At 42.7% G+C, this 27,995-nt stretch overlaps 1 long non-coding RNA gene across 1 annotated transcript; it reads left to right on the top strand.

Moving 5' to 3' along the window:
- On the top strand, positions 1-27,472 carry LOC137525604 (uncharacterized). Its single transcript, XR_011022948.1, has 2 exons — positions 1-65; positions 26,951-27,472. It is a non-coding gene; the product is annotated as an uncharacterized lncRNA (long non-coding RNA).
- Positions 27,473-27,995: the final 523 nt, after the last annotated feature.

Here is a 27,995-nt window from a genome sequence, read left to right as displayed (position 1 = left end):
AAAAATGAGAAATGGCTGGATCAGTAGCTAAGTAAAATGCCTTATCAGATATGCTTGCTGAAGAGGTGAGTTTTCAGGCTATAAAGAGCCAGAGCAGAGGTGTCAAACTTCAGCCTGCTTCACCATTTTATGTGGCAAGTGAGAGCTTCAAATGTGCATGATTAAAAGGACAGATTATAACTAACCAGCAGTCTCAACCAACTAGCACAAATCACTGGCAGTACTCGCAGTGGTGAAGGTCAACATTTTAGGCTTGCTTGTGGTTTGTGGGCTCTGCGGTGCTTAAAGGGAACCAGAGATGAACCTGAGACGAGAAAATGAAAAAGATGTTATACATACCTAGGGCTTCCTCCAGCCCCATCCGCTCCGATCGCTCCCACGCCGCCGTCCTCCGCTGCCTGCATCTACGAGAACCGGGTCCCGTCACTGACGTCATCGGAGCCAGCTACGCAGGAGAAGTGCGCCCTCTACATGTGTCTCTAGAGGCTGCTGCAGAGATACGCAAACAGCGCACTTCCCTTACGCTTAGACTGGCTCCGACTGATGGAACAGCGAAGAGCCGGTTCTCATGGCGGCGTGGGAGCGATCGGAGCATATGGGGCTGGAGGAAGCCCCAGGTATGTATAAAATCTTTATTTTTTTCATCTATGGTTCCCTTTAAAGACTTGGTTCCACAGCTTCCCCAGGTTTAATATACTTTCAATTTTTGTATTTCAACCTTTAATACAAAGTTTATGGAACGTATATAGAGTGGGATATAGTACTGTATTCATACCTACCAACATTTTGAGATAAGAAAGCAGGACACTTAGGCTACACCCCCGACATACTCCTAATCCCGCCCCCGACACACCCCTAGTCACACATACCATAAAGATTGCATAGGAAAAAATATGTTGTTTTATAATTCAACTCACACTGATCTCTTCTATCCTGGTTCATTTTCCTTCATATTAACTCTTGAAAATAAGAAATATATCAATTTAAAGGATATAAATAAAATTTAGAGTATATTATTATTTTTAGAGTATATTAAAGATATTTTTTTGTAGAGAAATACATATATTTACATAGATCTGTACATGAGTCCAGCAAGAGGGACAAATGAGGAAAGAGGGACAGGGCTCCCAAAGAGGGACTGTCCCTCCAAAAGAGGGACAATTGGGAGCTATGCTGTATTAGCTATTCCTATTTTTAACATTGAGTCTCAAGCAACCAGAAAGCACACTTATCTGGCGTCACCTGATACCCATCAGTGCCGGATAGCCGAGACTCTACCGTAAAAGGAAAGCAGTGAATGAAAAGCACCAATCTTTGTTGTATACATGATCATAGAAAACAGGAAGGCACCACGCAGTAGAACACTCAGTGCTTTTACCCAGGGCACCTTGCAGAATACAGACTTATTCTTTTGTCTTGTGTGCATGCGCGTGTACATTCTTCCCATCGTCCATTATGATTGGTCGTATATATGGGTAGGTGCAGGTCTCCAGTTGGCATATATGCAGGGCAAGCATAGTGTCTTTGCCCTTCCTATTCATACCTCCAAAAGCTGCCAGCAAGAATTTGTTTTATGTGAAATAGCTGTTAGCTGTTTGAAGCTGTCAACCCTGTATCCTCCTGAAGAAGGCTAACGTATTATAGCTGAAACGCGTAGAGGTTCTCTTGTAACTGAACAAACCGTTTCTGGAGCATTTAGGAACTAAACTGGCCGCAATAGCGCTTAGCGACCATTTGCACATCAAAGGATCCTATTGCTTTAAGGTGACGTCACCAGAAAGAGCAGCTTACGGCTTGCTGGAACAGACAGCGGGCGTCACACTGAACTTGTCAGCAGGAAGTGACGTATGCGACCAAGCATCGCCGAGAGCTGAACGGAAAAGGGAGCTCTGAAGTACCCGGCTGAGTCTATAGCTTGAAGATCGGGGAGAGGAGCTTCTAAGACATAGAGGTACTCTGATTGAACATAGTTTGCTGTAAAGTCACGCTTGAAAAAGCGCTTGTAAACGAGACTGTTAGCACATATGAAACGGGCTGAATCCACTGAGGCTGATCTATGCAGTGTGACTTATAAAGTCTTAGAAGATGCCTGTGTGAAAAACTGACAGCACATATCAAACGGGCTGAATCCACTGAGGCTGAGTGATGCACTGTTGGAACTGACACCTGTTTATTGCACAAAATTGATCAACTCTTCTCATGAATAGGATCTTAATATACGATCTATTTTTGGAATAGTTGCTGGAAAGAAAGAAAGAAAAGAAAAAAGCCTTTTTTCTATGCTCCAGGAATCATATGCTATTAAGGACTGCCAACAAGCAATCTAGAGTCTAGGTGTAGATCTTAATTAGCTCAGGTTGTTAGGAAGAGGTTTTGGATACACCTGATGAATTTATGGTATGATTGTGAATAGTATGAAAGGCATGAGTGTTTTGTTATAGGTGTGGTTTTTTTTAGCATTTTATCTATGTACATGAGAATTTTATAGATTAAATCATTATCACTAGCGCGTGTTCCTTATTTATAAATTGTTTATATTTGATTTTTGAGGGTTTTGGGATTCCCTCTTTGGAACTTGCAGCTTAGGTGTTCTAGTCTCCTTAGCGCCAACTTCTGCTAACAAAGCCTGTTACCTACCTGCCTGGGCCTCACGCAATACAAATACTTTGTAGTTTGCTGCGAGCACCTTCAGGAAGTAATGTATACAGCACAGGTAGGTGTTATCCTCCTTTCTTTTACTGCAGATGACAGAATGCTGCCTTCACAACCAGAAAACCAAACTAATAATAGTGGCTACATTTAGGTATTTCACCTGATGTTTTAGGAAGAAAACCAGATAATCTCTCTTTTCAAATCTTAACAAACAGTTTGGCCCAAAACTTAGTATGTGTTTTAGATTTTGTGCCCTATTGTGATTGTGTTTGACAACTTTGATCTAGAGGGAGATGGAGTACTGAGGAATAATGAATGGATTGTGAAAAAGAGTTCCACTGGAGATGATAAGGTCATAAGAAGTCCTAAAAGTGTAGGGGTAAGGAGTTTACTAATGTAGATGACAGGAGAAGTACATTTCCAGAGCAGAGAGTGCATTGTAGGTGGTATCTGAGGGTTGGTTCGGTAATGTATGAAAGAGTTGCATTACCGAGAGCTTTTCTGTTGGAAGTTTGGTTAGTGTTATAAATTGAATATACTGGCTGCCTATCTTTGTGTGATAGGCAGCCAGTATACTTCAGTGTCAGTTTAATATTAGTTTGATGTTATTCAGTTTGTTTCTTTCTTCTCTCCTTAGCGTGTTGGATCGTCTCAGCTGAGGGCATTACTCAAACTGCTAATAGGGATTTGAGGACCAGGGAGTTACCTAGCCTGCACCTGGATCCCTAATGGTGCAAGATGTACAACAGCAAAGGGAAAGTAGTGGGTCTCCACCTGGATTTAGCAGTATTAGCTTATTTTATTTGTACCATAGCCACAACTAGCACAACGTTTCGGCACGCAGGCCTTTGTCAAGTGTCATTGTTCTTATCACTCACCCCGCCCACTCTATGATGCTCCTTGTGCACTGCTCTGTCTGCCCCTCCATACCCACCCCGTCTGCATACCTTCGGTAACAGCCTCAACCTGGCACTGTCACCCAAGGGATTAAGCCCCGAACCCTGCCTGACGACATGCGTCATCCTAGGTAGGAGAGGTAACAGTCTATACAAAAGCCTTTACATGATTCCATATGACATATGCAGGCACAGGAGGAATGAACTGCTCACATTTCAGTGTGCATCCTTGTAAACCATTTGAATTAGGTGTGAGAGCAAAAAGACAGCAGCAGGTTTAAAGGCTGACCATATTTAGCTGCATTTTTAGCATCATCTGTGCCTGGTGGCGTAGCTACGGAGCTTTGGGCCCCAGCGCTAGTTTTACATTGGGCCCCCCAACAGTCTATACAATGTATATTACACAACAAAATCTACAATGGGCATTTACAGTATGAGAGGTGTAAGCAGAGGAGGGGGGCAGTTTTGTTAATGATAACCACCATTCAAAGCATATATAGAAGTGACCATTACTAGAATAGCACCGTAATTCTAATGCTGCACATGAGGAAGGGCCCCTAGTGAGATGCAGGCGGTTTCAGACTGGGTGCCGAAACCAGGCCCCCCCCCACAGCAGCAATGATATGCTGCGCGGGGTGTGTAACAGGAATTTGGGGGTCCAGCGATCACTGGACCCCGAATTACTCCTCCTACCGAGTTGCGACGACTTGGAGGGGGAATAATATTCACCACTGCCGGGGGGTTTCGCGGCAGCAGCGAGAGCCGTCATTCGGCGCTCCCGGCGCCCAACTTACCCGCCGCGGCTTACTAATATGTACACCCTTAGTGAGTCCCTCTGGTTCAAGGGTCCCAGGGTGGTTCCAACATCTTCATCCCCTGTTGCTGTGCCACTGCAAGTGCCTAATGTGTGGACAATAAGTCCAGAAAGCCCGGAGTTGGCCTATAACAGAAAAGAAAGCAAAACAAGTGGATCAGTAATGTTATAATCTTTGAATAGCACATCCTTTAGTAAATGTAACAGAGAGAGGCAGAGACATAAATAATGGCTGTAAAAAAGAAGGAAGAAAACAATGCAATATAAATGCATGACGTGCTGAATCACTCTCAACCAGCAATTCCTATTCTGGCCACATCTGAGTGGCGTCTCTGATGGTATCATGGTGCCCTCTGCTCTTAAGTGAGTCAGATAAAAGCCAGGCTTGTTTTCACAATAATCTGCCACATCTCCATTTTCTATCCACAGGAGCCTGGCTTTTGTATGTAGCCCGGCGCACACACAGACACGCACACAGAGACACATGTCCCGTCCCCTGCCGCTGGGTCATGTACGATACGCTGCCGTACTCAAGTGTTTCAGCTTGTAATGCACGGTCGCATTTTCAATGGAACATCTGTAAAATGTGTTCAGCTGTGAGGCGGAATGATCCTGCCAGCTTTCCCTGGAGCAGAGATGGCAGAGATCTGAACCGGCTGTGTACAAGGGAGAGCTGTTCCTTACAGCAGAGGAAAGGTGCTGCATAATGAGGAGGAACCTGCAGCTGTGGGTGATTTTGTGTCAGCTATTGCTTGTACACAGTGGTGTGTATGTAGTGACTGGTGTGTGCCATGTGATGTGCAAAGGATCTCTATGCCTTGATGCAGGAAAATGTTATTCTAAAGTCTAATACTCACCTCACAACGAAGGAAGATGGATTCAGCGACATCTCCCTGATTATGAGCGCTTCCCGGTCCATCTACGTGGTGGTGGTATGCGAGCCCAGGGTCAGTTCTAGACTTTTTTCTGCCTTAGGCAAGCTTGTAAGGATGCCCCCCCATTTGGAATGATGGCACAGCACCTGACAATTTACTCTGCTTCATTTAATGTGTTCACACAACATGCTGCAGCTCAAATCAACACATTAGCATGCTGGCCGGCTTTGAGTCTGTGACAAACAAACTGCTCACCCTCAGCCAGTTGGCCAGCCTCCATTTCTCCTCAGTCAGGCCAGCAGTGCCATCTTCTCCCTTCTGCTGTGTAAGTCAAATGAAACACTGCTGCTCCCTGCCTTCCCCCTCCTCACTCACTGTCAGACTTCTCACACAACACAGCAAGCTGCTTTTCCCCAATGATTACCTCTTCACCTCGCTCGCTCTCCTCTTGCTTCTCCTCCTACTCTGACTGCATGCTGTTAGTGTAAACACAGTGCAAACATGCTGCCCCTGTAATCTCTGTGCCTGATACAAATGTTTCACCTTGCTTCATGAGCGAATTGGCCCTGTGAGAGCTCACAGTACGCAAAGGGCGCGATCGAGACTCCACGGAGTTCTTAAAGTTCTGTTTTGCCGGGATGGCATTTCTCGCTGCGTGACGCTAAACAACGTTCACATGATCGCTCAACGTCCACCTGTCGCTCCAAAAAATGCAGTAGTGGGGAAAATCATCAGAAAAATTGCAAGGTGGGTACAAGCATTACAGTTACATAAAATTACCCCATTACCACTTGCAAGGGCGTCAGGGCAATCTTTCACCCATCTGTACAAGGGATACAATACTAACAGCACTCAGTGTTGTGTTTGTTTATATACCAGCTTGTTTCTCTGGCCACTAAAGAGCAACGTCCTCTGTATTCATCTCAGTTTAGAAGACTAAGGGCTTGATTCAGAAAAGGGTGCTAAGTGTTAGCACGCCAGTGAAAAGCCACTTTGCATGTGCTAACAAGCTTTGCACGTGCTAAGTAGTTAGCACATGCAAACTACTTAGCACCGTAGTTAGCACATGTAAACTACTTAGCACCGTAGTTAGCACATGTAAACTACTTAGCACCCTAGTTTTTTTAAAAAAAAATCAGTGTTTATTCAACAAAGAAAAGGAACATATGACAGAATATGCAGTGTAGCAGTGCGCCTCCTAACTTTTCCAACAGTAGCTTCAGCATCAATTATCACTGTGGAAGATGAGAGGTATTGTTAACAATAATATAATGATTGTCACATAATATACAGAGCTCAGATTGAATTTAAATTTCCAAATATTCTATATTTTACAAGCTCATAATTAGCAAGACCAGGGGTATCTAATCATGGAGCTTAGCACCCTAGTTAGCACGGTGATAAGTAGTAGTTTGCATGTCCTAACTACGGTGCTAAGTAGTTTGCATGTGCTAACTACGGTGCTAAGTTTGCATGTGCTAACTACGGTGCTAAGTAGTTTGTATGTGCTAACTACTTAGCACCCTAGTTAGCACGACCAAAGCCTTTAGGCGTGCTAACTGGGTTAGCACCGTTTACTGAATCGAGCCCTAAAGCTCAAACGCCTACAGGGACCTGGATGACACAGCAGTGTGTGGTTAGTAAACAAGTTCAGCATTGCCTACTGTTAGCACAAGCAGCAGGGACATAGCAATAGCCATAGCAGCTGCTATGACTGACTTAAGTTGGCTGATATCTGCCACCTCAGCTGACAGTCAGGCATGTGTAGGGCAGCCGGTGACCCCCAACCCACAAGCCATTCACTGGGCTACCCAACCCCAGTAATGCCAATCCTCCGCCAAACCCATTGTTCACCCTGGTCCCCCCACCTGCCACATGACGTCACGCACAAGCCACTCACCGCCGCTCTCCGGCATAGCAACACAGTGGGCTTGATTCAGTAAACGGTGCTAACCGAGTTAGCACACCTAAACACTTTAGGCGTGTTAACTAGGATGCTAACTAGGTTAGCACTGTTTTCCAAATCAGTCCACGCGCAAAGTCCTGTGTGCAAAGTCCGGTGCGCGTGGAACGTCGCATCGTGATGACCCTATAACGTCGCATTGGATGCGACTTTAATGTTTAATGCATGTGACTTTAACGTTGCATGGGTGCTACGTTAAGGTCGCATCCAATGCGACGTTAAAGGGCCACCGCGATGCAGTGTTTTGCGCACACCGGACTTTACACGCGCAAAGTTTTGCACGCGGGACTTTGCGCGCGATGCGATGTTTTAATGCGCAAACAGCTGGTTTAGGCGTGAAGAGGCGTGCTAAGTAGCCGTGCTAACACTTAGCACTGTATACTGAATCGACCCCAGTATGTCTTCAGCTACATAGCTGCCACGTGTGTGCAGCAGGGCCCAGCAATATCGCCCAAGGGGATCAGGTACATTGGTACAAGGGTGACATTGGTTGTGAGTGTGTACGAGTCCTAAGGCTCAGAGCAAGGGGGGCCCATGTGGTCCTTAAAAAGGAGAATTCTGGCATCTGTAGATTCTGAACCACACGCCTAAAACAAGCGTGCAGATAATACAGTCAGACTCAGGTCAGAAACACCTGATCTGCATGCTTCTCCACTGTCTATGGCTAAAAACATTACTGACAAAGGATCAGCAGGACAGCCAGGTTATTTACATTGTTTAAAAGAAAATAGATATGTCAGCCTCCATATACCTCTCTCACCTACCTTTTTTTAATATAAGTAATAAGCGGGTACCTTGTTAAACTTCTGTTTTTTTAACCTAGGGAGTTAAATATTTTTGTTATATAAAGTTGAATTGTGCTTATTTGAGGAAAAAAGCCTTTGCAATACCCCCTAGTAAGATTCAGTTGGCAGAGAGACCTGCGATAACCTATGGGAATGTCCCATTGGCTGCAGAACATACTGATTTCACATGGGAAGACAGCATTGGCTGCAGGAACCAGAAAATTAAGTGTGTATGCAATTCTCTGTCCTTCTTTTCACTGGTGGAGCAATCCCAAATGGTCAGAACCAGGTAGTCACTTGCAGGAAAGTAGTCCACTGCCCTGACCCATGCAGGAGTCATGGCTACTAAGAACTCACACCATTGGAGAGTCTATGTCTACCACCAGTACCAGGGTCAACAGGTCCTTTGATAGCAGAACAAGGGTGCAGATTAGGCAAAGACCCGCACATATCCCTAAAGTAAAATAATCCAGAATTGTAACCACTCTTACTGTGAAGGACCCCTTTCTAAATACATAGCAAAAACGTTTTTCCTCCATGCGCAGATCATGTCCCCTTGTCTGTTGTACAACTCTAGACTTCTAGACCCAGACTCCATTAAGTGCACACCAGTAACCTGATTAAATTACAGGAGTAAAAAAACATAGCTTCATGCAAGTAATTTATCAGCCTGCTTTGCATACACCATACCGGCTGATTCAATTGTCCATGCAAATCATATCGGATGATTTCTAAAGTTTCTGGAGAGCATTATTCAGGACCACCACACTTCCATCTCCTACTTTTTAACCAACCCAAATATAGATATTATTTTAAATATTTATTTTATTCTTTACGTTATTAAAGCCTATTAAAACAGTGAGGCTCTTTCCCGTCCTCCTTTCTAAGCCTATTAAACCTCTTAAAGCGGAATATAACCCTGCATTTCAACTTTGCTCTAAAACATTATTTACAGCATATTATATGCAAAAAGCATTTTTTTTTTTTACTAGACCAGCATTGGAAGGGTTAAACACAGAGGTTTAAAGTTCAGTGGAGAGATATGCAGAAGTTCAGATTGTTACATTCTATTTAGTTATACAGTATGTATCTATTGAGAAATGCTACACACTCTTTGGTTGTCCTCCAACTTCTTCTCAGTCAGAGAGATGAGTCACATTCAACACTTAGATACATTTATGTAAACAAAATGTATCTATGTCAGCTTCGGAGGCGTCTGCAGAAATCTCCAGGAACTTTAAAGCACTGTGTAACCCTTCCAATGCTGGTCTAGTAAAAAAAAAAATGCTGGTTGCATATAATATACTGTAAATAATGTTTTAGAGCCAAGTTGAAATGCAGGGTTATATTCCACTTTAAGAAGGGAGAAATCTTCTCTCTTCTTGAAAGCAGCTTTGTCAAAAAAAAGGGATTGGTTCCTCTCCTCTGGTGCCCTGTAGTAGCTAATGGTAATGCTATGGTGGTGGTAGTGGGGGGAAGGGAAGGGTGTGGTTGGGGATATAGAGTGATCTGAAAGCTTTGAGTCAAAAGTATTGCACACCTTAGAAAGTGCAAAGACAGGTGCTTGACCCGTTGCCAGAGGGAATCCAAATTACCCGAAAGAAGGTCCAAACACTTCAATTCAACTGAACTTTATTTTTCCATCACCAAAAATCACATCATCTGACCAGTGACCACATGTAGCCAGCAATCTTTTTGGGGCCTCACAGGGTCCCTTTTGTCAAGGCACAGTACAGATAAGCTACAATATATATCATATCTGTACTGTGCCTTGACAAAGGGGACCTGTGAGGCCCTGAACCGATTGTTAGCTATATACAGTGGGTTGCAAAAGTATTCGGCCCCCTTGACGTTTTCCACATTTTGTCACATTACTGCCAAAAACATGCATCAATTTTATTGGAATTCCACGTGAAAGACCAATACAATGTGGTGTACATGTGAGAAGTGGATCAAAAATCATACATCATTCCAAACATTTTTTTACAAATAAATAACTGCAAAGTGGGATGTGCGTAATTATTCAGCCCCCTGAGTCAATACTTTGTAGAACCACCTTTTGCTGCAATTACAGCTGCCAGTCTTTTAAGGTATGTCTCTACCAGCTTTGCACATCTAGAGACTGAAATCCTTGCCCATTCTTCTTTGCAAAACAACTCCAGCTCAGTCAGATTAGATGGACAGCGTTTGTGAACAGCAGTTTTCAGATCTTGCCACAGATTCTCAATTGGATTTAGATCTGGACTTTGACTGGGCCATTCTAACACATGGATATGTTTTGTTTTAAACCATTCCATTGTTGTCCTGGCTTTATGTTTAGGGTCATTGTCCTGCTGGAAGGTGAACCTCCGCCCCAGTCTCAAGTCTTTTGCAGTCTCCAAGAGGTTTTCTTCCGAGTTTGCCCTGTATTTGGCTCCATCCATCTTCCCTGCTGAAGAGATGCACCCCCCGAGCATGATGCTGCCATCACAATATTTGACAGTGGGGGTGGTGTGGTTAGACTGATGTGCAGTGTTAGTTTTCCGCCACACATAGCGTTTCTCATTTTGGCCAAAAAGTTCCATTTTGGTCTCATATGACCAGAGCACCTTCTTCCACATGTTTGCTGTGTCCCCCACATGGCTTGTGGCAAACTGCAAACGGGACTTCTTATGCTTTCTGTTAACAATGGCTTTCTTCTTGCCACTCTTCCATAAAGGCCAACTTTGTACAGTGCATGACTAATAGTTGTCCTATGGACAGATTCCCCCACCTCAGCTGTAGATCTCTGCAGCTCGTCCAGAGTCACCATGGGCATCTTGACTGCGTTTCTGATTAGCACTCTCCTTGTTCGGCCTGTGAGTTTAGGTGGACGGCCTTGTCTTGGTAGGTTTACAGTTGTGCCATACTCCTTCCATTTCTGAATGATCGCTTGAACAGTGCTCCGTAGGATGTTCAAGGCTTTGGAAATCTTTTTGTAGCCTAAGCCTGCTTTAAATTTCTCAATAACTTTATCCCTGACCTGTCTTGTGTGTTCTTTGGACTTCACGGTGTTGTTGCTCCCAATATTCTCTTAGACAACCTCTGAGGCCCTCACAGAGCATCTGTATTTGTACTGACATTAGATTACACACAGGTGCACTCTATTTAGTCATTAGAACTCATCAGGCAATGTCTATAGGCAACTGAGTGCACTCAGTTCAAAGGGGGCCGAATAATTATGCACACACCACTTTGCAGTTATTTATTTGTAAAAAAAAATTGGAATCATGTATGATTTTTGTTCCATTTCTCATGTGTACACCACTTTGTGTTGGTCTTTCATGTGGAATGCCAATAAAATTGATTCATGTTTGTGGCAGTAATATGACAAAATGTGGAAAACTTCAAGGGGGCCGAATACTTTTGCAACCCACTGTATGTTCAGATGATGTGTAAGCCTCTGACCTCACCTCTCTTCCCAAAAAGATCAAGGGAGTTAAAAACTGCGGTGTTGCTTAGATGCAGTGGCGTAGCAATAGGGGGTGCAGAAGTTGCGACCGCAATGGGGCCCTTGGGCCAAAAGGGCCCCATGGGGCCCTCCCTCAACTGTAATATTAGCTCTCTATTGGTCCTGTGCTGTTAATAGTCAGTTCTAGAAATGCTTTGAATAGTGGTAATCATTTACAAAAATGTTCTCCATCCCCTTCTTGCACCTCTGACACTGTGGTTGTCCTTGGCTGTTTTCGTTGCACCATATAAATTGTTATATATAGAATGCTTGGGGGTCCCAACATAAAACTTGCACCGAGGCCCATAGCTCCTAAGCTACCCCACTGCTTAAGTGCCCATCTTACTGAGGGCTATACTGACAGTAATCTGCCTGGCAAGCACTAGATTAAATGGCAGGCCTATTAAATGGCCTATTAAAATGTAACTTTTATTAATATCCGTTAAAGTAAACTGCCAGCTCCCTAATTCAGAGGCAACAGATAACACAACATTAAAACATAAATAGGGGATGTGAATGAAGAGAAATATGTCGATATGCTCACATAGGAGTATGGTATACAGTGGCTTGCAATAGTATTTGGCCCCCTTGAAGTTTTCCACATTTTGGCACATTACTGCCAGGAACATGAATACATTTTATTGGAATTCCACATGAAAGACCAATACAAAGTGGTGTACACGTGAGAAGTGGAACGAAAATCATACATGATTCCGAACATTTTTTACAAATAAATAACTGCAAAGTGGGGTGTGCGTAATTATTCAGCCCCCTGAGTCAATACTTTGTAGAACCACCTTTTGCTGCAATCACAGCTGCCAGTCTTTTAGGGTATGTCTCTACCAGCTTTGCACATCTTGTGACTGAAATCCTTGCCCATTCTTCTTTGCAAAACAGCTCCAGCTTAGTCAGATTAGATGGACAGCGTTTGTGAACAGCAGTTTTCAGATCTTGCCACAGATTCTCAATTGGATTTGGATCTGGACTTTGACTGGGCCATTCTAACACATGAATATGTTTTGTTTTACACCATTCCATTGTTTCCCTGGCTTTATGTTTAGTGTCGTTGTCCTGCTGGAAGGTGAACCTCCACCCCAGTCTCATGTCTTTTGCAGACTCCAAGAGGTTTTCTTCCAAGATTGCCCTGTATTTGGCTCCATCCATCTTCCCATCAACCCTGACCAGCTTCCCTGTCCCTGCTGAAGAGAAGCACCCCAGAGCATGATGCTGCCACCACCATATTTGACAGTGGGGATAGTGCGTTCAGAGTGATGTGCAGTGTTAGTTTTCTGCCACACATAGCGTTTTGCATCTTGACCAAAAAGTTCCATTTTGGTCTCATCTGACTAGAGAGCCTTCTTCCACATGGTTGCTTTGTCCCTCACATGGCTTGTGGCAAACTGCAAACGGGACTTCTTATGCTGTTCTGTTAACAATGGCTTTCTTCTTGCCACTCTTCCATAAAGGCCAACTTTGTGCAGTGCACAACTAATAGTTGTCCTATGGACAGATTCCCCCACCTGAGCTGTAGATCTCTGCAGCTCGTCCGGAGTCACCATGGGCCTCTTGATTGCATTTCTGATCAGCGCTCTCCTTGTTTGGCCTGTGAATTAAGGTGGACGGCCTTGTCTTGGTAGGTTTACAGTTGTTCCATACTCCTTCCATTTCTGGATGATCGCTTGAACAGTGCTCCGTGGGATGTTCAAGGCTTTGGAAATCTTTTTGTAGCCTAAGCCTGATTTAAATTTCTCAATAACTTTATCCCTGACCTGCCTGGTGTGTTGTTTGGACTTCATGGTGTTGTTGCTCCCAATATTCTCTTAGACAACCTCTGACGCCGTCACAGAGCAGCTGTATTTGTACTGACATTAGATTACACACAGGTGTACTCTATTTAGTCATTAGCACTCATCAGGCAATGTCTATGGGCAACTGACTGCACTTAGATCAAAAGGGGATGAATAATTACGCACACCCCACTTTGCAGTTATTCATTTGTAAAAAATGTTTGGAATCATGTATAATTTTCATTCCACTTCTCATGTGTACACCACTTTGTGTTAGTCTTTCATGTGAAATTCCAATAAAATTGATTAATGTTTGTGGCAGTAATGTGACAAAATGTGGAAAAATTCAAGGGGGCCGAATACTTTTGCTAGCCACTGTATATACCCCCCTCTGCATCTCTGTATCGGTATAAATAGCTACAGTGAAGGGACCTAAAAATAAGTTTTAACAGCTTCCCATTATAGAAAACATACCCACCCACCTAACACGAATCCAAGATGTGTGTCTGTGTGTGTCTTTATGTGTGCTCGCTCGCAAATGTGTTCCCTTACTACTGGTCTATTTCTCTTTCTGTCTGATAGACGATGACAAAAAAGTCTGTGTATGTCTCAGTTCAAGATGTTGGTTTCTCACTTTTTTTGTGCTGAATATAATTACTTATGTAGAATGCCCTCAGTGCTGAAATTATTTAGCCTAGTGTTATTATTTACAGTGGTGTCACAGGAGTTAACTGTAAGGTTCTTTGCAGGGCATTGTGCCTTGAGCTGTGGAAGGCGGCAGTGCCAACCTGTCAGTAAATCTCCCATAATTCTCAATGGAAATAAGGCATATCTAGACACAAAAAGCCAGCACTGTGCAGGGAGAGGCAGTACAGTCTGCTAAAAGATGGATGTCCCTCCTTATCTTAAAGCAAACATGCAGCAGGGCCCACCATTGCAGTACAGGGTCTTCGCCTGCGCTGTCAACTATGTGCGTATTCTAACTTGACATGCACATTTAAAGAGGAACTTCAGCCTAAACAAATATACTTTCATTAAGTTACATTACTCATGTTATTTAAAATAGATAGGTAATATAATCTCTTACCCACCCTGTTTTAAAAGAACATGCAAATGTTTGATTTCATGATCGCACCCATCTTTTTGGTTGTAATGAGGTGACAGGGAGCATGAGACACAGTTCCAACTGTCCAGTGTCCTGATCACCCCTCCCAGTTGCTAAGCAACGTGAATAACAACATAGGAAATCCCATCATGCTCTGCACAGCATCAGGGAAAAAAGCCCAGGCTTTTTTCTTTGATGGGTGGAGCTTAGATAAAAATACAGCAAAAAATGATGCTTTGGTAAGAAAAACAAAGTTCTGATGCTGTGAAACTGTTAAAGAAACACCAAGTCTTTTCAGTTCTGCTGAGTAGATTTTTAGTCCGGAGGTTCACTTTAAGGTCTATGCATGTCGAGTAGAATGAAATTGTTTGTGCACATTGTTTTCCTTTAACCGTGTTTTGTATCGGTTTACTTTTCAGGACAGCAGACTGAATTTGAGTTGCTGCTCGATTGAATCATTTGCATAGATAAATGTTCTGTTTTTTAACACTTGGGGCTTGATTCACAAAGCGGTGCTGTTAGCACGCTTGTGAAAAGCCCCTCTTCACGCCTAAACTGAGTTTAGGCATGTAAAAATGAACTCGCACGCAAAGGCACTGTGGTGTGCGTGCACAAAGTTTTTCATCGCATCGTGGTGCAACGAAAACGGCACACCCGATGCGCTTATAAGGCGCCTATAAGATATATTCGTGTGAAGCCTATGCTGGTTGGTGTTCTCTTGTTTTTCATTGTTGTCCCTCAGCATTAGGTAGCCAAGGAAACCCTCAGTAGTTAGTAGAGATGGCCCGAATGCTTCGCTGGTGAGCACTATTCGGTGAAGATCAGGTATTCGTGCTTGCCGTGAGTGGCAAGCGCATGGCAATATTCGACTCACACCCATACATCATCATTGGGCTAAACTTTGATCCCTTACATCCCAGTCAGCAGGCACATGGCAGCCAATCAGACTCACAGACCCAGCCCCCTATAAAAACGCACTCGCACCCGCCATGTTCCCATGCGACCTTATAGGCACTTCGGGTGTGCCGTTTTTGACGCACCACAATGCAACGTTTCATGCGCACCACACTGTGCGCACAAAGTTTTGCGCACGATACTTTGCACGCGAGTTCATTTTAAAAACGGTGCTAACCTAGTTAGCACCCTACTTTACACGCCCAAAGTCTTTAGGCGTGCTAACTAGGTTAGCACCGCTTTGTGAATCTAGCCCTTGAAATGAAAAAAAAATCGAAAGATACCTCAGACAAGTTATTTGTAGGACCAGCACTATGTACTCCTGTTTACTTCATCGTGTCACATGTCTGTTCAGGTACAAATTAATTTAAAGTAGAATGAAAAATCTACTTTGAAGTAATAGAGAATTGAACAGTACTAGATGCTGCAGTTGAATGACAAACTGCAGCAAGTGCACATATATTTTTAACTTATTTAGGTTTAAAGCGGAACTGAATTCAGAACTTTCTCTCTGCTCTAAAATATAAGCAACAGCATAATAACCTTTAAAAAAATTTTTTCTTTGTTACATCTGATACAAATCCTACAATAAATCTGCAGTGTCTTTACTTCCTGCTTTCATGGAAGCAAATATAGGAATAACATCCTGTGTTTACAAAGTAGCTGCTCAGTTGAGGTAGCCAGCTGACACAGCTGAGAGATCAAATTGCACTTGTGATTAGTCACAGATGAAGGGTAATTAGACAGGCTAAACTCTCTAAATACATACAGGATGTGCTTCTCTCTGTTTTCCGTCTGTTCTGTGCAAGAGTTCAGGCCAGGGCCGGGCCGAGGCATAGGCTGGAGAGGCTCCAGCCTCAGGGCGCAGTGTGGGAGGGGGCGCACAATTCATTCAGCTGTCATTCCTAATTGTGTTTGTAGCAGAAAGAAATAAGAAAAGGGGATAAATGGCAGTGACTGCAAGCCAGATAACTAGAGATTAAGGTGTTGGGGAGGTTGTGGGCCCTGTGGCACCTCTTAGTCTAATAGCAATCAGTGTGTGATGGCTGGGGTGGCAGGGATGGAGGGGCGCACTTTGGTGTCTCAGCCTTGGGTGCTGGAGGACCTTGTCCCGCCTCTGGTTCAGGCTTGCTTTAAATGGGTTTGCAGGTTTAGGAGGAGGGCTATAGTCTAAAAACACAGAGCATTTACATTTCTTCCTTTCTAACATTGGAGAATATATTACAGAAATGGGAACTGAACAAACACTAAAGCACTTTCTTCTACCAAGATTCAGTTTTGCCAATAATATAGAATGTCAGTGAAGAAGGAGTCAAAAAAGAGGGAAGTCTAACAAATAGTCTGATGAGGGTGGACTCTGGAGATGTGTCGGAAAGGTACGCTTCTACATTACCGAGAAAATGGAATGTACTTACATAAGTTCACTGCAAAAGCTAAAGGTTAATATAGTAAGGGAATTAAATATTTCAAAACCAGTCTTATTTTAAGGTCACATAAAATGTGAAAGAACATGGAAAACAGACGTACCTAGATATAAATCAAACTAGAAAAAAAAAAGCAAACAAACCTGCGGACTGCTTTAGTATTTCACACCATTCTGGATACATTTCACTGAAACTGACACTGAGATTTGCTCAATTTTATTTAGTTTTTAAATGTAGAAGTATAACATAGAAGTTTTGAAATTGATCAAGTTTTTTTTTTAAATATTATTATCAAAGCTTAGCTTTACAAGCAATAAATCTATGTCAGTGAAAATACTCATTTATAGGCATACGTGAATTTCAGGGGCCACCCCCCCCCCCCGGTGGTACCTAACCCTAAGACCACCCCAGTGGTGCCTAACCCTAAGACCCCCCTGGTGGTGCCTAACCTTAAGACCCACCCCCCCCAGTGGTGCCTAACCCTAAGACCCCACCTCCCTTGTGGTTAAAAAAAAACGGGGAAAAAAACGGGGAAAAAAACAATAATTACCAGGAACAGCCTGGCACCTGAATTTCCCTGTAGTCGCCAGCTTCGCCAGCTTAACAACAGAGAAAGAACTCAGCAAAATTGATAATTTATATCATTACAAATGATGATGACCAATTACTACTATCTTTGTGTAAGGTTCCTCTTTAAAGCAGTAGGATTGGCCATACTATCCCAGGGAAAAAAAAACACATATATAAGTAGATAAATACTTGATCTACTTGCATAACACATGTATTATACTGTCCACGTTTTGATTTCAGTGAATGTTATACAGTAAATGAAGAGAATTCTGTTCCTGGTGGGAACCATGTCTTTTGCCCACAGTTTAGGCTAAATCCTGATGTCATTTCTGCCTTTTACTTTTTTTTCTTTTCTCCTCCAATCGCTGAGTCACCTCAGCCTTGCTTGTAAACACAAGTGAGCAGGGGGGTTGTGTTTCAGATAGGCAGCTAGGCAGGAAAATAGAAGAGGAGGAATATATTATAGATAAAAAGAACCCCCAGCATGCAACTGTTTGGCACTGACTACTAAACGGCCAATGCTCCTTAAAGGAGTCATCAGGCAAAATGTTACAAAATGAGTGCTACTTACCGGGGGCTTCCTCCAGCTCCAAGCTCCCAGGACATCCCTTTGCCACAGCTCTGCAGCCAGCTGTTCGCCGGAGCTCTGACCCGGTCCCCGGCAATGACGTCAGAGTGACCTCGGGGTCGCTCTGTACTGCGCCTGCGCGAGCGGCACTCTCAATCACCACCACGTGGGCCAGAGCAGACTGCGCAGGCGCAGAACTACTGCGTCTGCCCAGTCTTCTCTGGCCCACGTGGTGGTGATTGACAGCGCCGCTCGCGCAGGCGCAGTACAGAGCGACCCCGAGGTCGCTCTGACATCATCGCAAGGGACCGGGTCGGAGCTCCGGCGAACAGCTGGCAGCAGAGCTACGTGGAGGGACTTCCTGGGAGCTTGGAGCTGGAGGAAGCCCCCAGTAAATAGCACTCATTTTGTATGATTTTGCCTGATGACTCCTTTAAGTATGTGATAACTCCAAATCATAACAGCAGAAAAGTAGACCAGCATTGGAAGGGTTACACACAGAGCTTTAACGTTCCGTGGATAGAAATGCAGAGGCATCCGAAGTTTAGATAGATACATTTAAGTAAACACAATGTAACAAGAGTGGAATGTGACTGTGCAGGAGCTGGAGGACAGCCAGTGAGTGTGTAACATTCACCACTTGTTACATTGTGTTTACTTAAATGTATCTATCTAAACTTCGGATGCGTCTGCATTTCTATACACAGAACTTTAAAGCTCTGTGTGTAACCCTTCCAATGCTGGTCTAGTAAAAAAAAATGCTGGTTGCATATAATATGCTGTAAATAATGTTTTAGAGCAAAGTTAAAATGCAGGGTTATATTCCGCTTTAATGCACCCAGACCAGTTGCTGTTGAAATTTAATTTTTATGGTGACAATCCCGCTTTTTAGAGATTTATGATGATGCTCTGGTGACAACCATAACAATTTCACTTTATGTCCAGTACAAACTTGATATGTGGAGAAATCTTATCACCAAGAGAACAGATAACAACAAAAATCCCCTCACTGATTTATTCAAAACTTGGAAAAAAATGGTGTGCCTGGAGTTACACTTTTACATAGTTACATAGTTACATAGTTACTTTGGTTGAAAAAAGACATACGTCCATCGAGTTCAACCAGTACAAGTACAACACCAGCCTGCTCCCTCACATATCCCTGTTGATCCAGAGGAAGGCGAAAAAACCCTTACAAGGTAAAAATTCCTTCCCGACTCCAGATGGCAATCAGATAAAATCCCTGGATCAACATCATTGGCATTACCTAGTAATTGTAGCCATGGATGTCATTCAACGCAAGGAAAGCATCTAAGCCCCCTTTAAATGCAGGTATAGAGTTTGCCATAACGACTTCCTGTGGCAATGCATTCCACATCTTAATCACTCTTACTGTAAAGAACCCTTTCCTAAATAAATGGCTAAAACGTTTTTCCTCCATGCGCAGATCATGTCCTCTAGTCCTTTGAGAAGGCCTAGGGACAAAAAGCTCATCCGCCAAGCTATTATATTGCCCTCTGATGTATTTATACATGTTAATTAGATCTCCTCTAAGGCGTCTTTTCTCTAGACTAAATAAACCCAGTTTATCTAACCTTTCTTGGTAAGTGAGACCTTCCATCCCACGTATCAATTTTGTTGCTCGTCTCTGCACCTGCTCTAGAACTGCAATATCTTTTTTGTAATGTGGTGCCCAGAACTGAATTCCATATTCCAGATGTGGCCTTACTAGAGAGTTAAACAGGGGCAATATTATGCTAGCATCTCGAGTTTTTATTTCCCTTTTAATGCATCCCAAAATTTTGTTAGCTTTAGCTGCAGCGGCTTGGCATTGAGTACGATTATTTAACTTGTTGTCGATGAGTACTCCTAAGTCCTTCTCCAAGTTTGATGTCCCCAACTGTATCCCATTTATTTTGTATGGTGTTAGACCATTGGTACGACCAAAATGCATGACTTTACATTTGTCAACATTGAATTTCATCTGCCATGTATGTGCCCATATAGCCATCCTATCCAGATCCTGTTGCAATATAACACTATCTTCCTTTTTAAATTGCCGAACAGGTTGATAAAAGCCTTAACTGTGTGTATATACATTATGTACAGATTTAAACAGCTCTTCACACTAAATAAATACATCAATCAAAGCTACACCCTCGGTATAAGAGCACAGGGGACACGACGCTAAGCCTATTTCTTTGATAGCATCAGCAATTCGCTGATTAGTTGTACATTTGCTCCAGGTTATTCTTTGAAAATAATCTCCTGCTTTAAAATCAAAGCAGAGTTGTGCCTTTTCTTTTTACCACCATAAATGACAGCTGTCTGCGGAGAGTAATATTCGGCCCATTCCCCAGGTCAAGCAGAATGTGCCTGTGCAGAAGCCTGTGTTTGCTGGGAGGTGCAGGTCCATGGTGGAGGGGAGGCAAGGTGACACTACCTGCTCGGTGGAAGAGGAGAATTGCATTAAAGTTATTAGATGCTGGATTATCTCGCCGTGTGCCGTCTCTGCTATTACAAGCATCTGTCAGCTGGTGGGATTTCAGCGCTCTGTCCCTGCAGGCCCTCACCAATCAAATCAACTCCATCAATGTTCTGCTTTTTTCCAGACACCTCCTTGTTGGCAAGAGTTACAACGCCACGGTAATAACATTACAACATCGCAACGAGAGCTGCAGAGGCTCACAGGGGTGGAGGACGCGTCTGAAGGAAATCACATCAGTTCTAAAGGCCAAGGACTGAGATCAAGCATAAGCAGCTCCTGACCTTGATTTAAAAAATAACTAAACAACCACCAATTATAATGAGATGTACTTTCATCATTTGAATATATCACAATAGTATAGTATTGTTGTTCTTGCTTTTTCTTTTCCAAATTTATTTTACCACTACCAGATGTGTTTAAACTTTAAAGGCTTTATGGAAACATTTCTTTCAACTGGTTATTAGTTTGCAACATTGTTGCATTTTTAAAATTCCTCTTTATAGGGGTCTGAGCCCACTAACGCAGTTGTGTCCGCTTCTGTCCGCTTTTCAGCATTTGTAACACTGATGTGTTGCTGAAAAGCAGACACAACTGCGTTAGTGAACTCAGGTTCTTAATGTTTAGTATGAGTTCTTCACTCTATTCACCCTCTTACCCACCTAATAATCATTAAACCAGTCAAATATCACCAGGGGCATAGCAATAGGGGGTGCAGAGGTTGCGACCGCATCGGGGCCCTTGCTCTAGAGGGGGCCCGTAGGGCCCTCCCTGAACTTTAGTATTAGCTCTCTATTGGTCCTGTGCTCATAATAATCACTTCTATAGATACTTTGAATAGTGGTAATCATTAACAAACTGCTCCCCATTCCCTTCTTGCACCTCTGACACTAGTGGCCCTTGGCAGGTTTTGGTGTGCCATATCAATTGTTATGTATAGAGTGCTTGGGGGGGGGGGCAATGTAAAACTTGCATCGGGGACCACAGCTCCTTAGCTACGCCACTGTATATCACCCTGCCTTTTCTTCCCTCTTGTCCTCCTCCTCCCCATCCTACACTCCTACATACCCTTGCCATTCAAAAACTCTCACCCCATATTCTTGACCCAATACAAGTTGTTTTCTCCTGATGTTTTCAGATTATAACACATTAATCTCAATATCTGTTTCCTCCCAAAACTGTCCATTCTCTCATATTACTCTCTCATTAGCCATGGACCCCCCCTTCACCCCAGTTTATTCATGCTATAATGGTGACCATTTCTCCCAGCTATTTAGAATGTTCATCTCCAATGTGATTTGATAGACCAAAGAACACTGTGAGGAGCTGAAAACTTTTTGGAAATTACTTTTCCAGAGGCACTGTTTTCCAGACCAAAATGTTGTAATCACTGGTTTACATCAGGGCCGGATTTTTGGAAAAGCCACAAAGGTCCAGGCCTTGGGCAGCTGCAGCCCAAGGGGGCAGCCAGAGCTGGAAGAGTGGCGGCTGGATATTGAAGAAGAGTTGCTGCATATGGAGGAGGAGGCTGCAAATGGGAAGCAACACAAGGAAAAATGATGCTGCTGTTCAAGAGAGCTACCAATGAAAGAGAGAGGCTACTGTACATGGATTTTACACATGGAAAAGAGATGTACATGTACTGATGCTGATGGAAGGGGGGCAAAAAGAAAGTTGGCCTAGGGGTGCTAAAAGTATAAATCTGTCCTTGGGTTACATGTGATCCTCATTGTCAGCGCTTCCCTGATCATACTTCCAACATGTTTAATTATTTTCCTGTGAGAGTTCAGCCACTGTACTGTAATTGGTGCTAATCCCCGATCCATCTTCTGGGCCAGTGGGTATGAGTGACGTCTCTTGATGGCACATGACAGGCGTGAACGAGACTTCAAGAGATCGTGGTACTTTGCACGGGAATCTGCGGGGATCTTAAAGAAAACCTGAACTGAAAATTAAAAGTCAAAATAAGCATACACAAGTCATACTTACCTCCCTTGTAGTCTACTCCTCAGTGTCTTTCTCCTGCCCCGCGTCCTATTTGTTCACTGTGATCAAGGGAATTTTCCATCCTCCATTTTGAAAATGGCCATTACCCATAACAGCTTTCTGGTCAGCACACAGTTAAACTGTAACATCGCCCACTTGAGCCATAGGGAAACATGGACATTACCTGGTACATCAGTTTTCCTCTCAGCTATAACTGACAGCAACTGATATTTTACTCACAGCAACTGATATATTTCAGATCTGACAAAATATTGTCAGAACTGTAAGGGATTATTATCAGAAGAAAATGGAGAGCTTCTGAGAGGAACTGATGGCAAGGTAACTATGCAATGTTCATTTGAAGTTACCTCATGTGTTTATTTTAAATATTTTTACTCAGTACAGGTTCTCTTTAAAGATCTGATCCACCGTGACAGTCATTATTACCCTGCAACATTAAATTATGTTCGCGTGATCGCGCGCCTGTACCTATATCCCGAGATCGCAGAAATGACCTCTCATCACTCAAAGTATCGCTGGGAAAGGAGAAATCAGCAGGGAAAGTTGTGTTGTGGGTACAGGCCTTAAGAGTGCCAGGACCCCTAATTCTGCAATCATGGACCTCTAATTCCGCAATTGTTCATTCTATTTCTGTATAATTATTAGTATCTGACAAACTGTAAGGAAGGGCTTGATTCACTAAAGCATAAAAACTCATATCACGGCCGTTTTCGCAAGCATTTTTGTGTTCGCGTGCAAAAAATGCACAATTGCGCGTGCAAATTCGCGATTGCACGCTAACGCGAAAATATGCGCGAAAACGGCTGTGATATGACTTATCCCGGTTTAGTGAATCAAGCCCGAAATCTTTAGTGAAAGTAATATGGGAGGTGCCATTACTGTTTTTCTTTTTAAATAGGTTACTTGTCTGCCTGTTGTCATTGTTGTCATCTAATACTTTTTAAGTCATAGACCAACTACAACAAGTACATTGATCAGGTGTTCTGACTCACGTCAGGTCAGTTTGATGCTGGGTGAACTGGGCTCCTCCAGAATTATTATTATTATTAGTACAGACTATTATCCGGAAAAGCCGAGTACAGACTCTTATCCCGGAAAAGCCGAGAACCGCCTGATTTTACATGCTTCCCAAAGTCCACAAAGAGGGGAACCCAGGCAGGCCCATAATCTCAGGGAATGGAACTCTCACAGAGAATATCTCAGGGTGGTTGGAAAACATTTTGAAGCCTCTAGTCTGTAAAAGACCCAGCTACATACAGGATACTACACACCTCCTGAACCAACTGGCAGCCATTGGCCCAGTGCCTGGGGGCACCATTCTTGCCACTATGGATATAGAGTCTCTGTAAACCAACATTCCCCACAATGATGGTATTGCGGCCTGTCGAAAATATCTTCAAGGTTTGGGCACACCTATAAACTCAATTGCTGGACTAATGAGATTCGTTCTCACCCACAATTATTTCACTTTTGGGGAGGACCTCTATTTACAACAAATGGGAGTGGCAATGGGCTCACGGTTTGCACCGCAATATGCAAATCTCTTCATGGCAAAGATTGAAGAAGATTACCTGAATACTTGTCATATAAAACCCATGGCCTACTTCCGTTTTATCGACGACATCTTGATCATCTGGTCTGCAAGTGAGGAGGATCTTATCCAATTTCACAGGAACTTCAATGCCTTCCATCCCACAACCAAACTGAAATTGAGCTACTCTCACAGGGAGATTAACTTTCTTGACACCACCATATACATCAGAGGGAACAGCTTACAAACGTCCATGTACCGCAAACCGACGGATCGTCCCACATACCTCAGGTATGACAGTTTCCACCCCAAACATATAAAGAATTCCATAATTTACAGCCAGGCAATAAGATGCAATCGGATCTGTTCTGACAAGGATGACAAAGACAAACACCTGGATTACCTGAAGAAGAATTTCATAAAACAGGGATACAATCCTCTAATGGCTGAGACCCAAATCAAGAAAGCTAACAACATCCCTAGGACTCAGCTCCTGGAGTACAAGCAGAGCCAGGAAGAGAGCTGTGTCCTACTGGTAGTAACCTACAACCCACGCCTGGAAATCTTAAGAAAGATTGCAAAAGAACTTCATCCTGTTCTACACAAGGATCAGAGACTGAAAAAGATATTCCCTGAACCTCCCCTCCTAGCGTTCCGACAGCCACCCAATTTTAAGCAGATAATAGTGATGAATGCCTTAAATAGGCAAGAACAGAATGGAACATTCTCCTGCCGAGGGAAAAAGTGTGGGACCTGTAAACACATCCATTCCACTGACAGGATACTAATACCAGGTACACAACAGGAATACAAAGTACAAGGCACCTTTTCCTGCGACTCATCTAATGTGGTATACGTGATCATGTGTGCAAAATGCCCCAAAGGAATTTATGTGGGAGAAACAAGTCAACCACTGCATGATCGCATGACACACCACAGATCCACTATTAACAGCAGGAAAAAGGATATTGCAAAATATACTGACCTCCCAATACCAACACACTTTTGTTTACCTGGACACAGTTTAAGCGATTTTCGCGTCACTGTATTAATGGGTGGCTTCAAATCGGGAAACATGAGACTAACACAAGAAACTAAGTTTATACATTGGTTCAAAACTGTAGAAGATGGTTTAAAGGATACCACAACTGACATGTGGCATAATGAGATAGACATGGGTATGTACAGTGCCTAGCACACAAATAACTATGCTGTGTTCCTTTTTTTCTTTCTCTGCCTGAAAGAGGTAAATATCAGATATGTAAGTGGCTGACTCAGTCCTGACTCAGACAGGAAGTGACTACAGTGTGACCCTCACTGATAAGAATTTCCCCCTTTTTTTATCTCTTTCTTGCTCTCAGAAGCCATTTTCTTCTAGGAAAGTGTTTTATAGTTGGAATTTCTTATCAGTGAAGGTCACACTGTAGTCACTTCCTGTCTGAGTCAGGACTGAGTCAGCCACTTACATACCTGATATTTACCTCTTTCAGGCAGAGAAAGAAAAAAAGGAACACAGCATAGTTATCTGTGTGCTAGGCACTGTACATACCCATGTCTATCTCATTATGCCACATGTCAGTTGTGGTATCCTTTAAACAAGGACTCTAACTTCTTGTGCTGGTACGATGGGTTTTAAATGCCACAATTATTTTAATTTTAATTTTTCTATCGTTTCATTCATTTTTGTGCCATATGCTGTGTAAGATGGAATTCACTGTCACTATTCATTTTATTTGCTTTCAAGTGCTGGATTTAAATGCCACAATTCTCTTAAGCTTAGAATTAATGGTGCATGTAACCAGGCCAGTTACCATTTGAATTCGGAATTTACGATGTCTCTTCATCACTAGAGTCTGCTTTATGTCATGTTGAGGATTCTATTGATCTTATCAATTTAGATAGGATGCCTTGGAAAGCCTCCTCAGTAACAGTTAAGGCATCTAATTACATTTATGTTTGCTAAAGAATGTTTCTCCTCTCTGTATGTCAGTGTATATAAGCTGTGTTTTTCAGTTTTGGTCAGGAACCAGTCCGACGACGGCTTTTTATAAGTCGAAAGCTCACTGTTTATCCATCTCTAAGTTAGCCAATAAATGGTATCATCCTGATTCAAGATAAGAAGAAGGAAACCGAGAGCACAATATAGTGTAGTATGTATTGGATTAGACGGGGGAAGAAATTTGGTAGGTGAGTATTATACTCACAAACATGGGTTACCGCTCAGGTAACCACTGTATAGGCAGGTGGGGAGATTAGACCTGTCCCCATTTAGGATTAAGATGTCGCTCTCTGAAGAAGGAAAAAAAGGGGTTTGGTCACCCTTCCACCGAGGGTAGAGAATCTTGACTCAATAGATATACAGAGGCGCCAAAAGAGTAAAAATGCATAAAATGGTTAAAATATTTAGGTGGCGGTGGTGGACCAACCACTCAAAAAGGGACTTGAAACTGTCGCTTGAAGTACAAACAGTTTATTCACATACTCCACGAACAATATTGCAACGCGTTTCACGGGCAAGATCCCGCTTCATCAGGCATTCAAACACGGGAGTAATACACCAGAGTAGGTCCGTTATATGTTTGGCACCTCTGTCACAGAGGTGCCAAACATATAACGGACCTACGCTGGTGTATTACTCCCGTGTTTGAATGCCTGCTGAAGCGGGATCTTGCCCGTGAAACGCGTTGCAATATTGTTCGTGGAGTATGTGAATAAACTGTTTGTACTTCAAGCGACAGTTTCAAGTCCCTTTTTGAGTGGTTGGTCCACCACCGCCACCTAAATATTTTAACCATTTTATGCATTTTTACTCTTTTGGTGCCTCTGTATATCTATTGAATCATCCTGATTCAAAACTTCTTGCTTTTACTCATGGCTAACACGGTACAACACTTTACTGCCAGATATATTAGGGAGGCTAAAAGATGTGAATTCACCGCCTGTCAGCAGCTGTTCCGTGCACAAGCCAGGCGATTGCTCAGACGCGACATTTTAATTACATAATTTGTACTTTGCAATTTTATAACACTTATTTATAGTTGTCCTTTAATTCACATTATTTTTAGCCAGGCCCCAAACTTCCAGTGTTCCCGAGCTCTGCTTTTTGCTTAGATCCTGCAGAAGATATAAAAATAATAAATGAAATAATAAGCGAATGGAAGAAAACATTTCATGAAATATTCTAACCTTTGTGCCGTTGGTGCCAAATGGATAGCGAGCCGGCTGAAGCAATCCTCCGCTATAACAGCAGCAATGTGCCATATATCACATAAAGAAGCCTCTCCTGTCAGCCTCAAAAGGATGAGACTCTTTGTGGAGTGGAGCTTTTGGACTCTGAATATGTCATTGCCGTGAAAAATGACTGATTTCTATCACAAAGCATCCATTGAAGTCTATAGGACTCTTGATGGGGAGAAAAGCAGAGATACTCCGGATCCATTTCTTGTGTGACATTTGCCTGCAGTGCTGGCTAAACAGGACCGCGTTGGGCGGCGTGGACACTTAACAAGATGATATAAGCAATGTACAGTACCCCATGGGAATCGGTGATTTGCTCTTATCCATTAAAAGGGTTTGATTATATTGAATTATATTTATGCTTAGATTAATGTAGATTCATGTATTTTAAAGTTCATCTTCAGAGACGGCTCAAAATACACCACCTGATTGCTTAGAAAGTCGAATATCCACATATTTACAGGTGAATCTCGTAAAAAATTAGAATGTTGTGCAAAAGTCCATTTATTGCAGTAATTCAACTTAAAAGGTGAAAATTATATATGACAAAGAACCCTTTGCAGGTGTTTTGGATGAATCAGCTGTTTAGAGTCTGACACTTTGAGCCTGGAATATTTTCACAATATTTTAATGGTCTGAGATTTTGATATTGAGGTATCCATAAGCTGTAAGCCATAATCAAAATTATAACAAATAAAGTCTTGTACTATCTCGCTTTGCATGTAATGAGTCTATTTCATATATTAGTTTCACCTTTTAAGTTGAATTACTGAAATAAATTAACTTTTGCACGATATTCAAATTTTTCGAGTTCCACCTGTATGTTCCTATCAAGTTAGACTGTTCAGCTAAAAATTAAAATAAAACAAAAAT

Source organism: Hyperolius riggenbachi, chromosome 7, assembly GCF_040937935.1.
Source record: "Hyperolius riggenbachi isolate aHypRig1 chromosome 7, aHypRig1.pri, whole genome shotgun sequence".
Lineage (NCBI taxonomy): Eukaryota > Metazoa > Chordata > Amphibia > Anura > Hyperoliidae > Hyperolius > Hyperolius riggenbachi.
Note: the sequence above shows the minus strand (reverse complement) of the source record. Positions and strands in the feature narration are given on the sequence as shown.